The sequence below is a fragment of the Nelumbo lutea genome, chromosome 7 (assembly GCF_056320005.1).
Source record: "Nelumbo lutea isolate HS-2025 chromosome 7, American lotus-T2T, whole genome shotgun sequence".
Taxonomy (NCBI): domain Eukaryota; kingdom Viridiplantae; phylum Streptophyta; class Magnoliopsida; order Proteales; family Nelumbonaceae; genus Nelumbo; species Nelumbo lutea.
Genome location: NC_142690.1, coordinates 5,149,688 through 5,162,461, shown reverse-complemented (window position 1 = coordinate 5,162,461; position 12,774 = coordinate 5,149,688). Strand labels below are relative to the sequence as shown.

Here is a 12,774-nt window from a genome sequence, read left to right as displayed (position 1 = left end):
GAATCCCAAACCACCAGCTAATTTATTTCTACTCAGTCTTTACCAGTAGACCCAATGGGTTTTCCTAGTTCCTTGGGATCCCCCCACCAAAATTTTGTTTAGATATTTTTCAACTCATTACAAACACTTTTGGGAAGTAAAAAACATGGCATAGTGTAATTTGGAATAGCACTGGCTATAGCCTTGATCAAAACTTCTTTCCTTTCTTGTGAGAACATTGATTCATGCCACTTTGACAGGAGTTTCCCCACTTTTTCAATTAAGAAGTTAAATAGGGCCCTTTTGGCCTTCCTAACTTGGGTAGGCAGCCCCAGGTAAATAGGGGGAGTGTGCACTCTCCTCATTTTCAGAAATCTGGCCAAGATTCTTTGAATTTTGGGTGCAAATTCCTACTGAGGAAAATTTCAAACTTTGAGAAACTTACCTGTTGACCAGAGCTTTCCTTATACACCTTGATAGTGTCCAGAAGAGCCTTCCCTTCTCCCAAGTCTGTCTTAGTGAATATGTAACTGTCATCTACAAAAAACAAATGAGAGACAGTTGGGCAATTCTTGGTAATGGAAATACCTGAAATTTTCTTTTGGTGTACAAGCTCTATCAGCTTAGTAGACAGGACTTCTGAACAGAACATAAACGAGTAAGGGGAGAGATAACCCTCTTTCAGGAAAAAATTTTGATCCCGACCTTCCATTAACTATCACTCTATAGGAGACTGTTGAAACACATTGCATTACCCAATTCACCCAATTGGCCCAAAAACCTAATTTGAATAGCACTTTTTCTAGAAAATGCCACTCAATTCTATCATAAGCCTTACTCATGTCCAACTTTAGAGCCAGCCTGGGAGTTTTACCCGTTGTTTTTTTCATAAGGTCAATTATTTCATGGGAAACTAGTATGTTATCTTGTATACATCTCCCAAGAGTGAATGCACTCTCATTTTCACTAATCAGATTCCCCAAGAATGGTTTAACTCGGTTCACCAAGACCTTAGCTACAATCTTATAAACTGTATTGCACAAGCTAATAGGTCAGAACTGAGTAGGATTTTTAGGGTTTATAACTTTTGGGATTAGTGCAATGTGGGTTTCATTAAAAACTCTTAAAATTCTACTTGTGACAAAAATTTTTTTAACTGCCTTTACAATATCCTCTCCTACAATACCCCAGTACTTTTAGAAGAACAGGTTTGAAAATCCATCAGACCCTAGAGCTTTCTTTGAAGCCATTTGGAATAAAGCATTTTTTATCTCATCATCAGTTACATATGAATGTAGAAGATCTCTGTCCATCGCATTTAACTTAAGCGTCACACAGTTTAGTAAGCTATCATGGATTCTTAGGTGTGAGGTCTAGTATATTTGTTGGAAATGGTTGTCCAATTCTTTCACTATCCCCTCTTCTGAAGATATCACCTCTCCATTATCTTTCCTAATAAAAAGGATTCTATTCTTGCTACCCCTTCTTTTTGCAATTGAGTGGAAAAACCTTGTATTTTTGTCTCCACTATTCAGCCAGTTCATTCTTTATTTTTGTTGCCACATGATTTCTTCTCTCTTAAGTTAGGCAGCTAGCTCAGTTTCTAGAGTTTTAACTTTGGTCGCATTCTACAAGGGTATGCTTGGTTTAAAGGAAAAGGAAGAGAAAGGTAGGGAAGATCCCATTGATTGGTTGGGTTGGGTCCTCCTAGATGTGATATTTGACTGATGTTTGGTCCATTTTGCCTTCCACAATTTTGGCTGTAGTCAAATTCAAATTTGATTTGGTTAAAGGTCACTTTTGTTTATAATTGGATTAAACGAGGATCTACTCCTACATAAATTAAATTGGTTTAAATTATATAGTTTTACTAAAGAGTTAGAGGTTCAAGTTTCATAAAAGTTATTTTCAATTCCCTTTATTCATGGTATAGAATGTTAGTCATTTTTTGCTCCTTTTACTAATAACATAATATTTTGAATCTTTGATTTTATTTAGTTATTATTCCAAGGGTTACACAACGAGGGTAGCCCCAACCCATTCCCCCCTAACCGAGTTTGGATCTCCTGCCCACAAGGATCCTACCCACAGGACATTACAGCTGTACATTGGGAACTTCTTATTTACATGTTACCACTCATAGGGAGATATTCCTAATGTACAACTGCAGTGTGTTGTGGGTAGGAGATCCAAATTGCCCCCAATCCAGGTGCTGGCAGGATTCAATCCCAAGTCTCGCTACAACCAGTAGGATGCCTTCAAAACAAAAAAAGTAACTGCTACATCAGCAAAATTATATTGATTTTTCTAATGTGGCAGCCCTTCTTTCTTTCTTTTTTTTTTCCTGCATTACCCATCAACCATTATCTCCAAATCTCATTAATCAGATTAAGATAGAGTGGATGTCATGCTGAGGGTACCCAAGGTCAATGATCACATCTGGAAACTTACACAAAGCATGTCTGTTATTTTCTAACCCCTTCTTCAGTTTCAATGTATTGTTTTGTACATAGACCTTTCCAATTTGTAATATAAGTTTTATAAAAAATAAAAAAGACAAAATCCAGCTTGGGCTGTAATCCGAAGCATACTCGTATCCATTCCATATTTGTATCCAAGTTTTCTGGTGCAATACTCGATACAGATACTTTACTCCTTGTCCAGCACACACCAAAGCAATTGCAGAAAGCCTTCCTCCAGCCATCATATGCGATTAGTCTAGACTCAAAACATTCCCTAACCAGCTCACTGTTTTTTTTTTCCTTTTTTTTTTTTTTAATTCAGTGTTCCAAATATAAAGTCTATAGACTCTCCACCACATATGGTCTCAAGTTTAAGGTTTCAAAAAGAGTTGTTTTCTTTTTTGGTAAACTATAATTTATTAGCATAAATATAAAATATCTTAACCTATTTCCCTTTATTTATTCATTTTTTGTCCGTGTGCATAGTAATAGGTGATACCGAATTAGAATCTGCGCCTCACAAAGCATGCCTCACACCGATCTCACAACCACATCCTTCCCAGTATTAGAAACATCTCTCCATGAATAATAAATACAAGCATGAGAGTTATTCCCAATGTACAGCCAAGACATGCTGTGAGGTTGGTGTGATGCGCGCTCTTTGAGGAGCAGATTCGGACTTGGTAACACCAGTTACTATTTTCTTATAAACCAAATCAGATTTCCACAGACTAACTTGTCAGTGGGATTATAAGCACACAATAGCTTCTTGTAATGGGCCGAAGTGCAAACATTAATTCATACTATTGGGGCTTTATTAGCCCTAATAAATGAGTTAAGGCAGGCTCCCCACAGCCCATACCCCCCATGCATTAGGAAGTGCTTGTCGTAGGGAGATATCCCAATTAATGGGGGGGGGGGGTGGAGTGTGGGATGCCTATGGGCATTGGAGACAGGTAAGTAAATGATAATACTGAATGGACTTATTTTGTTTAAATTTTCAAAATTTTGGCCATTTATTTTTACCCAAAATTTTAAAAACTATTAAAATATATAAAATCAATCAATAGTATGAATATGAATAAATGCATAATGAATATTTTAAATTATTAAAGAAAACAATTCAGATTTATTGAAATATTTAGCCAAAATTTCAAAATTTCTGAATTTTAAAGCCATAATAAAGGGGGATAGTTGCACGTATAAGATGGAGTGCACAAATGTGTGTATAATACAGTGCAAAAATACAGGCAACGGTGGCCCATGTAACACTGCTTGCCACCATTGGCTAACCTAATAGAAAAAGTCTCCTTCTTGAAACAACGACAAGCCATTTTCCCCTTAGTACTCCATACATTCCAGACAAGTTTCCATACACAAGGAAATCATTAATGGTGCATAGCAAGTCTGCCCACAACTTAAAAGTTTTGTCGTGTTGATGCATCAAATGTTTCAACACTCGATTCCCACAACTCCTTCAATTCCTCTATCAAAGTTTGGAGATAGATATCAATTACGTCTCCAGGACCCTCAGGACTTGGAATTAGTATGAACTTGTTTCATTTGCATCCAAGGTAGAAAATTTTAAGGAATAAGTATTACTGGCCAAATGCTATATGGAGTTTTAGAATTTGCAAAGGGTTGGAAACCATCACTAGCAAGACCAAGTCTCACAGTACGAGGATCTACTGCAAAAGCTTCACAAAGTTCATCAAAATATTTCCATCCACTGAGTTTGTTGGATGCCTCATGACTCCATCTTTTACTCTTTTATCGTAATGCCATTTCATAAAAGAAGCTGGATTTGTAGAAATAAACAATCGTTGAAGCCTCGACTTTAGTTGGAATTAGTGTAGTGTCTTATGCAGTATTTTCTTACCATTTTTTCTACACCTGATTTCACCATTACACTTATCATTCATCCATCAATAAGCACCACATATTTTGCAACAGCCAAATTCTCCATCTTCCTTCCAGAATAACATGCAACCATTCACAGATGCATCAATTTTTTTATTTGCCTCAGAATAAGAATCAGGTAAAGTTGATCCACAAGATAGCAATTCTTCTATAAACAGTTGTAGCAACATAGTAAATGACTCGTTACTCCACCGACAAAGACTCTTGATATGAAACAATTTCATTAATGCGGACAATTTTGAAGTCTTGCAACCATCATACAAGAGTTTCTCTGAGTCTCTTAGCAACCTATCAGATTTCTTTGCTTCATCATTTGGTTCCTCTTCAGGCATATCATGACTCAATGAACCAATATCTGCATTGTTTCTATCAAATTCACTAAATTTTGGATATAAATCTATTATAAGTTCATCCACCTCATCATCACTTTCACATCCTTCTAATTCATCACCATCTTCATCATTAGACTTAGATTGAGGCTCACATACTCTTTCCCCATGGTGATACCAAAAGGTATAATTAGGAATGTTTCCATATACATTTAGATGCGCCTACACTACCTCACGAGTTTTTGAATACTTGTTGCTACATTTGACACAAGGGCATCGAATTTGACCATTTTTTTTATGTCCTCTTAAAGGCATAACCAATAAATTTTTGAACACCAATATCTAATGCTTCATTCAGTCGACCATTAACAACATACATCCAACACTTAATAGGCGCCATCTTTATTGGAAACGAATGTGAATAAGACCAAGGATACCTGAATAGGCAAATTATTAATTATAAGTTGACATGAACATGAAATAGGTCCTAAAAGAATAATGTGAACAAATTCCATTCCCAAATAAAAATCTGAATGCAATTCAAGTAATTGTGCTTGCTAATTTCTTCATGACAATGAAAACATATAGCATCTAACAATTACGTATATTATACGGAACAATGAAACTCTGTATGATCAATCTTCTTGTTTGCACCTAGCTTGCTGCTGCAAATAGTATATGAACTCAACCTCAAATGGTCATGAATTTTCAACTCAGATTCACCTAACCTAGCTTTCTCTATGGATACCAACCCAAACCAACCACAATACCTCCTCTCTGTGTCTATTTCTTTTACTGCTGCAATTTCCAGTAAAATCCTATTCCTTGACACCAACCCCAAAACTGTGTATTTGCATCTGATTTCTTCTATGTATGATTTATCCTTGACATATATTTTTATGTTGTTGAGAACCCCTTTTTCTGGATTGCTGATTTTTGCTCCAATATATTACGCATATTCCGAAATATACTTTTTTTTCATTGTCTGCAAAATTTACTCCCACTGGAGGGGTGGCCACCATAAATTTTATTAATAAGTCAAAAAAACCAATGAGGGGGGGCGTAAAAACATTACCCCACTGGGAATCTATACAAAGTAGTGTTCGGCTGATAGATATACAAAATGGTTCGACAAGGGCATGAATAATTCCATTAATAAGTAAGACCAATCCTATCAGCATGAATAATTCCATTAATCGCCAAGGGCAGCTCACTGTGGGAATCAAGGATTGTTGAGGCGCCAGAGTGACAGGAAAAATTAGCTAAAGCATCAGATATGAGATTTCCTTCTCTCGAAGTATGATGAAAAGTAATATCTCAGGAAGCACAGATCTCCTCCACTTCTAGCTGCCAGTACCATAAATAATGAGGTAAGGGGGGCATATTCCAAAATATACATTCATAGGCTAATGTATAACTATAAAAGGCTTATATAGTCTTCTTTACATTTTAAAAATAAAATAATCTTGGTTCAAAGTATCTAAATTGGACCTTGTTAAGCCTTATATAATCTTCTTTATTTATCATATCTATCAAAGGCATCAGCTGTCCATTAGAATTCCAAATAAATAACTCCTACCATCAAAATGTTAGTTGCTTTCAATCAAATACTGGCCGGGGGTGCATGTTTAGGATATAAGCTGTCTTGACACTTTACTGTAGTTAAAATGGTGGCCTGTATGTCACAGATGTTCAATAATCAAGCTGAGTTTCATGATTTTACTTAAGAACAAGAAAAGAAGGGGTATGCGTAATCCCAAAAAATAGTTATTTCATTATTTTGAGGAATAGTTTATGTGGACTAAAATGGACAATTGACTCAAATAATCCTTATAGATTGTTCTAGACTTTAGTTGGAAGATCTCACACATATAATGGTTGAAATGATAAGTATGTCCTGTAACTCCCTACAATTCTGAATTGGAATGGTTGATAAAACATACATTGTTGCATATAAGGATAACTGAAGATTGACAAAGGAAAAAGAGTAGCATGCTTAGGTTTACCACCAATGACTCCTTCAGATGTTACTACCTTTAATTTACAGTATTAAGATACAGACTTATGGCAGGGTATGTTTAGAGATTTACCCTGTATTGTTTTATCTTTATTTAGTGTATGAGCATAGAAATACTAACAGACCCTGTTTAATCTATCCTGAACCAAAACCAAATCATCCCAGAATGTTGGCTGACAGCTGGCCACTCTTGTTGATTTGGCCCAGTTATAGGAAGATTATACAAATTAATAATTCATTCAAATGCAGAAGAGGGGGGCCTCATTCTCTCTCTCTCTCTCTCATTCTCTCTCTGACTTTAGATCTTGCATATTCTCTCCCTCCCTCTTTCCTTCCCCTCCCGAGAAAATCAGGGGAGCTACAGTGGCTTGATCCCTCCTTGGAGGGTACGTGGTGCAGCCCCTCCAAGGTCCATCCTATCCTTTCCTTCCCCAGATGGATGTAACCATTTCTCTTCAGATAGGAACCTAGATCACTAATTCCACTCCATGTTCTTCCATTTAGATATGTTACCAGGGGTATAAGTGTCTTTCTATGTAAACCAGAATTTTATATATAAAGGAGAAGGGTTGCAGATAACCCTTTCCTTTTTTATCAATTTCGTTTTTCATATTTTAAGTTTCTCTCTTCATCTTCCTCTTCCTTTATAGTAACATATATTAAGTTAAACAAATCAAATCTAACAAGACAAGAAGGTGGGAGAATGTACACAAACAATCTTCATCCTATTCTCCATTTAAGTGGCACACATTCAGAATAGGACCATTTCCCTCAGGGGATATATCCCTGTCTTTTTTTTTTTCTTTCCCTTTTTCTTTTGTACAGGTGGGGAGAGAGGGGGAGGAAATCAACCAGGTTCTTCTACCCTAGTGACTTCTTTCATGCAGTTGATATATCCTATCAGATGGCTGCATTTCATTTCATCTGCCTAGATCACTTTCTTGACCTTTTCATGATGGGAATGATTGGATTCTGTAAAAACATATGGAAGCAGAAATGACAGCTTCTTTCCATTCTCTGATCCTGGCAGCAATCTTGAATATACAATAACAAAAGCAAAGAATAAGTTCATCTGTTTCCCTAGATAAAGCAGGCACAGTGTAGTGGTCACAGTCACAAATCATGTTTGGCATCAACCGTGTAAACAAAGTTGATATTACTTGGTTATTATTTCGTTAGATATGGTACTACAAGTTTTTCTTTACATAAATTCTTTAGTTTTCTAAACAGAAATTAGAAAGCCATAAATATACTTTTAAGCAAAATGAATTACTTTAACTACAGGCAGCTCAAGAAGACCCAAGAAGGTTTCGCATAGAGATGACATTGAGCGTTGCTGCAGATTTAAGCCCTCTGGAGGAAATACTTCTAACTTCTTTCATTACTAGATGTGGTTTAAGATGTTGACAAACCAGATCATTGACCAACATGTCTTAACTATTGACTCTACAAATAGATACACAAGAGTATAAAGAAACAAGGTTTCAATGAAAATTAGGAAAAACAGGAATTCTGTGGCTGAACCAATAACTAATCAGAGCAAAAACCAAACCACCTAAACATTCACCCACTTATGGGAGTGATGATGGAGTTATCTTCAGCAATTTTTATAACAAATTGGATGAAAAACTTTTGCTGGATGCTAGAGATCTTTCCAGACAGAGGTTTGACTTCTATCTTCAATGATAAGCCTCACCCCTATAGGAAGGTGACCAATAATTATCCTTTTATTCCCAGAATTACCCATCAACCATTATCTCCAAATCTCATTAATCAGATTAAGATAGACAGGATGTCATGCTGAGGGTAACCAAGGTCAATGATCACATCAGAGAACTTATACAAAGCATGTCTGTTATTGATAACCCCTTCCCCAGTTTCAATGTATTATTTTGTGCATAGACCTTTTCAATTTGTAATATAAGTTCTATAAAAAATAAAAATGACATAGTCCAGCTTGGGCTATAATAGAGTCAGCCATAAAAATGACTAACTGTCAGAACCCTGTACCCAGAAGATATAATTGCCTCAGTCCATACACTATTTGGTTGTGAAGAAAGAATTTGGGTTTTTTTTTTCATTACTTCGGTGTTCTCATCAGAATCATTGTTATGGTCAGATCTGAGGTAGTTAGAACTAGGAGTTAGAAAAAGAGTTAGACTGGAGACATCTCAAGAAATCCAGGTCTGTACCACCTTTCAAGTGCCCATGCATGGATAGGTGAATATGATCAATCAGTTTTGTATTAGCTGTAGTTTCATCCTCCAGCATTGGTGAATCCCATGAGCACGTTTAAAATCCAATGATGGGCTCTGGTTGATGGTCAGATTGACGGAAGAAGGTGCAGTGGCTCTTCCTGTGCAATTACATGCATGAATAGGCCCCCAATAGAGTTTTGAGTGGTCACTTTCTCAATGCTTCCAGCTCCAATCTCTTCATCTTTTTTCCTATGCTCAAAGTACTGAACATACTCCGAACAAATGTCATCTGCAGGATTCACAAACAGATATGGGACCCATGTAGACAAGGCAAGAAATGGATCTTCTGATAGAGAATTTTGGTTGTAACCCTTCACAGCCATAGAACATCTCCCGAATTGATCAAACTGCTTGCGATGTGGATCCCATGCTTCCATTTTTTATCTTTTATTCTCTCAATTGGAGCAGAGAAGAATGGTGGATTGAATACAATCTCAATTGGAACAGAGAAGAATGGTGGATTGATTAGAAATGATATAAGAAAAGTGCCAATCTTTGCCATGTTCTTTCGAGCCAACATTGCTACAACAGATCTCTCAACAAATGACCTGTTACCCATACATTCAAATCTCCAACAGCAGTAACTGTGTCTTGAACAACTTCCATTGCAATCTGAAATCGAGAGGTACAATGAAGTTCCTTCTAGATGAAGTGGAAGTCCAAACTGAGATCTTGTAGGAAGGATTCAGGCTTGGTAGTGGTACAATGGAAAGCAACAACATATCATGGAGAACCCTGTGTTGAGTGGCCACAGTTGCAGAACTGGGGTATGAATTCATATATAGTGCCCAAGATGGAGAAATCTACATTATCCACAAGTGGACAAATCAACTGGAAATGGAAAATTCCCACCAAGTTGGGGCAAGATCTTCAACTGGCTCAGCTTTTAACAAATTTACCAAATGTAATTTTGTACCTGCCAAAGCACTACATTCAAAAGCATGCAAGCAAATCTTGTTCACATCAATGCAAGAGTTAGTTAATTGTGGTTATGCAAGGAATGTTTCACTCTCTTCCTCTCCCTTCTTTGTTTGTTTGCTTGTTTATTTGTTTTTTGTTTTTTGTTTTTTTTTTTTTTATGTATAGTTAGTTGCAATCCACGAGGGTTTGTGCTCCAAAAAAAAATCAACAGCGTGACATCCTCCCAATTAAAAATTCAGGCCAGAAAAACAGTCTGTGAATGTTTAGACCTCTTGTTCCTCTCCCAAAAACAAGATAAAAAAAAGAGGAATTATGTGATGTCTTCAGCTATAATGAGTAGAGGAAGTTTGTCCTTTATTATTGAAATCTTCTGATCAGTTACCAAGACCATTTGATTCTCAAATCCAATAATCATTTTTCTCAGGCTTTGTGACAAACTGTGGTGAAATGTAACCAAGATCAAAGTGCAGACAAGTCTGAAAAACATCAAGGGAAAACGCCACATACATCATATAATTAACAAAGACAAATGGAGCTTGGAACCGATTAAAAATTTCAAAACCCCATTCCATCCACCTCTACAGTTGTCTCAAAGGATGATGAAGATGCAAACACCTTCAGGGCCAACCTTATCAATTGCATGGCTATCATAATCCCAATGGTATCATTATTTCCAGCAGAGATGGAAGCAACAACTGAAGAAATAAAAATAAATATTTGGTATAAGAATGTACCAGACAACAGTAGAAAATGCAAAATAACATGAAGACATAAAAACAGCAATTACCTTTAGTATCATCACGCCCCTTAACAGGCATATATTTCTTCTCCAACTTATCCACCAGGCCTTGTACTGTCTCATTAATCCCTCTCTCGATTGAGAAAGGCTTTGCACCAAAAGTAACACTCAACCAGCCTAATTTGATAATTTCACGTGCAAGAACTGATGCGGTTGTTGACCCATCACCAGCAGAGTTGTGAGTTCACTTCCAACTTTCAACCCAGAATTAACAATGTCAACAAAGAGATCAACCGTAGGCTCCAAATCTCACATAGTAATAACATCCAACAATTTAGTTATGCCATTAAAGTTTGTTTCAATCACAACTAAAAGAAGCTCAGGATGCATCTCAATATCACCTTGAATAAAACTTGAATAACATCAAGAAAAGAAGCATCAATACAAATTTCCAATAACATTAATTACAAATTTGAAAACAAAATTAGACACGGACTCAGCGGCCAATGTGTTGTGAAAGGCATTTGGTGGTGGGCATTTTATTATGAACAATAAAGAATGATTTCTCCTTGTTGACCAATTGAACTGATCTATCCAACTCAAATCTTGTTTATCAAGCACATTGTGTTTTAGAAAATAAATAATAATTAAGGATACAAAATTTTCAAGGTACAGATTGACACTGGGTGCTCTTCCAAGTGAATTGTTTCTCTTGTTGTGAGTTACAAATACGAATTAAACCATCTATTTTGATGAAAAATTGGTTACTAAAATAAAAACATGGAAAACATGTTATTGGTAGTTTACATGTTTGTTACCAAAACAGAGATAAAAATGTGTTCAAGAATTTCTGGTTTAAGAATCATGTTTTCATATAATGATATTTCATGAGTTCTTCCTAAATCATACAATATCTGTACTCTAAAATTTGTTTTTGTTTTAAAAACCATCACTTCGGTGGTTTCAAAAAAATATGAATGGGTTCTTTTTTGAAATAAAACAAACTTATTTTTGCATCTCAAAACAAATACATGATTCACGAACAATCAAGGATCACTGATGATTCTTGTAGATCTTCAAACTGAGAAGTAAAAGGGAAAAAAGAACATATCTGTTTCTCTATGGTTTTAGGTTAAACTACACCTATTTGATGTTGATCCCGATTATCTAAATATAGATCCAGGAAGTTGCTTTTTTAATGTGAGCTCCTTCTTTATGAAGCTGAAATTGGGCTGATTGCTATATATGACAATATTTGAAACTTGCAACAAAGAAAAGAACATCACATTGGCTAACACCCCCATAATAAGTTATTCAGTTCAGCTACCACAGCCTTTGCGTGCTAAAGCCCACTGTTCTTCTCAACTCAATTGATTTATTTGTCTCCAAATAATGCTGTTGAATTGAAGTATATCAAGAAGTTGATTCATAAGAATTCAGCCAGACAGTGACATTGCAGAGAGAATTAAGTCATGGCTATTGCTAATTTCCAAGATGATGAAATTTTGAGCAAAATCAAGAAAAGAGGCTCCCTAATTGGGCCAAATAGGGAGCTTCCTCTCTGCCACACCTGGAAGCATAATGTGGCCAATTCCAACTGATCTGGGTGACCTTCATCAGTCACCCATTCAACCCTACAACTTATGCCGGCCTTCCACTGCACCAGTTGTATGTTAAGGCTATGTTTGGTTTTGATAGAAAATAAGAGAGTAACAGAGAATTGAGGCAAAATTCTCAACAAACTTTGTGAAATTTCTTGAGAATTTTCCCATAACTTTCTGTTTCACTCTTATTTTTCTCTCGAACCAAAAACAAAAACAGCCTACATGTTTTAATATTTTAATACCAAACTTTTCCCCCAATGGAATTTTATTCTAATCACCAGCTGGCAAGGGTTTTGGGTCTCAAATTTAATTAACCCATCAATGGCGGAAAAGATTATGAAAAGTCCCCTAAGTTATAACAATAGCTAAACAATTAAGTGACATAATCTATATGTTTGAGTGAATGTCACACTCGTTTGAGGAAAGAGCTAAAATGAAATCTGAATGTGAGGTCCCAGATCAACTTTTTATATGAAAGGTTTCTGACCAATCAGTCTTTTTGGCCAACTATGAAAGATAATTTCCATGTGTTAGGCTAAGCAAGT

General features: G+C 36.1%; 1 pseudogene; it reads right to left on the bottom strand.

The window, feature by feature from the left end:
- Positions 1-8,941: 8,941 nt before the first annotated feature.
- Positions 8,942-10,704, bottom strand: LOC148844777 (GDSL esterase/lipase At4g10955 pseudogene; annotated as a pseudogene).
- Positions 10,705-12,774: the final 2,070 nt, after the last annotated feature.